General features: G+C 45.3%; 1 long non-coding RNA gene across 2 annotated transcripts; it reads left to right on the top strand.

Annotated features, from left to right (window-relative positions):
* Positions 1-1,205: 1,205 nt before the first annotated feature.
* On the top strand, positions 1,206-3,622 carry LOC123509061. 2 transcript variants are annotated; one of them, XR_006676107.1, is made up of 3 exons: positions 1,206-1,423; positions 2,530-2,934; positions 3,149-3,622. It is a non-coding gene; the product is annotated as an uncharacterized LOC123509061 (long non-coding RNA). The 2 variants fall into 2 exon arrangements; XR_006676106.1 differs by having other exon boundaries at positions 1,207-1,423; positions 2,530-2,930.
* The last annotated feature ends 218 nt before the right edge of the window (positions 3,623-3,840 follow it).

Here is a 3,840-nt window from a genome sequence, read left to right as displayed (position 1 = left end):
ACGTCTGGTTGTCTCGTCAGAGACTGCAGCAGATCAAACAGTGAACATTCACTCACTCACACATGCACGGACACTCATTCACACACACACACACACACACACACACACACACACACACACACACACATACGCACTGTACTCTCTTTTTTTCAGGTTAATATTGTCGAGTGCCTTAACAAGCTGACTGGTCAATCTATCAACTAGACACACACACACACACACACACACACACACACACCCTTACCAGCAATTATCTCGTCTTCTATAGACGCTACGCTGAACATCCTGGCTCTGTCGTTTACTTCTACTAATCAAAATTGGAACCTTCACACATCATTACATTAGAACAATATGAACACTCCCTATGAAATGAGACGTTTTCAGTATTCTCCGCCAGTTTTTTCTCTCTCGTTAATGGCCATAGTCTTCACTATATTAATCCCTATGTAAGTTTGTGAAGCTGTATAAAATCACCCAGTAGTAAGCATATAGCATGGATATCGTAATGTGTCACGGTACTGAAAGGGTTAGCTATCCATTCACTCGTGTGAGCCACCACTAGTTTGCCTCCTAATTCCTTCTCCACCTCCCTCCGTCTCAGTCATTACAACTCAATTCAACTCAAGCTTCCTTAGAAAAGTGATCCGTTCATGATACGTTTTTACTCTTCATTTTTTTAATATTGATTAGTTGATTTGCAGGCATGGTTCACTTGAGAGAGAGAGAGAGAGAGAGAGAGAGAGAGAGAGAGAGATTATTATTACCTATTATAATCAATTTCCCGTTAATGATACGTTTTCTTTTATCTTTATTCGTTGATTTCCAGGTAGGGTTTACTTAGAGAGAGAGAGAGAGAGAGAGAGAGAGAGAGAGAGAGAATTATTATCTATCATAATCATTTACAACGAAGGAAGCTTCAAAATGTTACAACAAAATTTAAAAAAAAATCCTGTATTATTCTAAATACTACACGGAAGATAAGAATGATTGATAAAACAAACATATGCAATTGAGTTTGTGTAATAACGGTTGGTTTGGAAGGCGTTAAAGAGCGTGGCTAGTTTATATCCAGGTGGTGGACCAGTGGTTCGGTTCACCGGCACCGTTTCATAATGTTCGTTTGGCCTCAAATTGCTCTTTCCTTATCGGCAGGTTTTTTTTTTTTTTTTTTTTTGGGGAGGGTAGACGAGAACGAAGCAAGATCAGTAGCTCAGGATGGCAGTGAGAGCAGTAGTACTTCAGACACCACGCCCGCTACATCTTTCAGTCTCCACGCCACCACCGACCCCTCGAGTCTACGCAGCCCAGTGGCCGTGTGTGTCTTGGCGTTGGGCGTGACGTGCAGCAACGGTGGTAATAGCAACGGGAAGCTTGATGCACAGCACAGCACAGCACAGCACAGCACAGCGGAGAGATTGGTGGTGTATGTAAATAAATAGTGTGCGTTGACTTGCTGTGATGATAGGAAGGAAGATGTTAGTCAGTCAATAGAGGGTTGTTAGGAATTTTGACTGATAAAAGGATAACAGGATATGTGTAGGATGTGCACTGTGTCTAATGGAAGGTTAACTATACGGTGTCTGTCTGCTTGTATGTAACTAAGATGTATCGGGAACCATCGCTACGTATACTGTGTCTAATGGAAGGTTAACTATACGGTGTCTGCGTGTCTATGTAGGATGTATCCGGAAAAATCGCTACGTATGAGTGTTAAATTTACTTGGTCATTCATTTACTAGTGCGGTTAGAGTAACGGGTTCAGAATAGATTTGGGTAATGACCGTGGCAAGTGAAGTGTTTTCGTGGTCATTGTAGTTGTGTAGGAAGGAAGAATTAGTTATCCTCTTCAGTACTGTGACGCATTTTCACCTTGAGACGTGTGTACGATTAGATAATTCTATTGTTACAAAGCGTGTATAGATGTCACAAGGTTAATGGCCTGTGTCTTCACTATTTTAATTCCTCGCGTAAGTTTCTGAAGTTGTATAAGATAAAGTACTAACGGAAGGAATATGAAAAAGCGTCTTGGTGCTGAAGAGATTAAACGTGTCGCGTTACTATAGAACTCCTTAAGTAAGTTGTATTTGAGGCTAAAATATTTCGGGTAAGTCGTTGTGGTTCCCTTGTTATACAATGGCTACCTCTGCGAAAAGAATGAGTGGACAGGATTTCTTAACGTAACGGGGCTGGTGTTTCAAGGTACGTGCATTAGAAACGAGATGTGGTAGTATAACGGGAAGTTTGGGGATATATTCTTGAAATTAGTTCTTAGTGGTAAGCGGGCGTAGATGTTTAAGAGGTTCAAGAGTGATGTAGGTAATTGGTAAACTCGGATACTAATGTTCATGTTCGATTTGTGGTAGTGGTGGTGGTGGTGGGGTGGGTGGTGGTAGTATCAAGAATACGTAGAATGAAGAGTGAAAGGCTGATTGAGGCAGTGAAGGAGTGTTTAGGGCAATGTTGGGTGTTAGCTGTAGGGATAATTAGTGAACAAGTTCATTTTTTTTTGTTCATTTTTGTCCATTACAGGAGTTGACGATCCAAAGGCCTGACTCCACAGCGGTAATGAGCCTTGTGTACCTTGCACTGTCTTCACTGACAACGCCCACTACTAACCCCTCTGCCTCCGCCACCGTTTCAAGATCAGGGAAGGACTCTGCCTTGCATCGCGCACTGTGATGGTCGCCGCCCCCGCCCCCGCACCCGCCGCCGCCGCTGCTGCTGCTGCTGCTGCTGCTGCCGCTAAGGGAGAATAGTTTGTTGAGTGGATGACGGCGCGTTCACTGACCCTCTCCCCATTACCCTACCAACTCCGGCCACCCACCCCCCTGCCACCAGACACCTGCTACACCACCACTACCGCCGGCTCCGTCCAGTGAAAGATTCATCGCAGACCTGCCATTCAACGCCTGCCGCCGCTCAAGAGTGATGTAGGTAATTGGTAAACTCGGATACTAATGTTCATGTTCGATTTGTGGTAGTGGTGGTGGTGGTGGGGTGGGTGGTGGTAGTATCAAGAATACGTAGAATGAAGAGTGAAAGGCTGATTGAGGCAGTGAAGGAGTGTTTAGGGCAATGTTGGGTGTTAGCTGTAGGGATAATTAGTGAACAAGTTCATTTTTTTTTTGTTCATTTTTGTCCATTACAGGAGTTGACGATCCAAAGGCCTGACTCCACAGCGGTAATGAGCCTTGTGTACCTTGCACTGTCTTCACTGACAACGCCCACTACTAACCCCTCTGCCTCCGCCACCGTTTCAAGATCAGGGAAGGACTCTGCCTTGCATCGCGCACTGTGATGGTCGCCGCCCCCGCCCCCGCACCCGCCGCCGCCGCTGCTGCTGCTGCTGCTGCTGCCGCTAAGGGAGAATAGTTTGTTGAGTGGATGACGGCGCGTTCACTGACCCTCTCCCCATTACCCTACCAACTCCGGCCACCCACCCCCCTGCCACCAGACACCTGCTACACCACCACTACCGCCGGCTCCGTCCAGTGAAAGATTCATCGCAGACCTGCCATTCAACGCCTGCCGCCGCCGCCGCCACCACCACCACCACCTCCTTATGGTGGTGTCACTGTACCTGGAGCTGTTGTCATGATTGAATAATAAATTGTGAAGAAATCTTTATTGTTTTGGAGAATTTCCTTTCCTGGGAATATTTGTGGCTGACTAGTCAGTAGTCGCCTCAGGCTGGCTTAGGTCACTGTCTGACACACCAATATTGCCTCCATCAACCTCCCACACTCACTCTAAACAATAACAGGCCAGAAATAGAAAACACGCTAACTAATTTCATGCTTTTTTTTTTTTATAACAATACAAGAAAATGGAGAGAGATGA

Source organism: Portunus trituberculatus, chromosome 26 (genome assembly GCF_017591435.1).
Source record: "Portunus trituberculatus isolate SZX2019 chromosome 26, ASM1759143v1, whole genome shotgun sequence".
Classification (NCBI taxonomy): Eukaryota; Metazoa; Arthropoda; class Malacostraca; order Decapoda; family Portunidae; genus Portunus; species Portunus trituberculatus.
The sequence above is the reverse complement of the archived record's forward strand: the minus strand, read 5'-3'. Positions and strand labels throughout refer to the sequence as shown.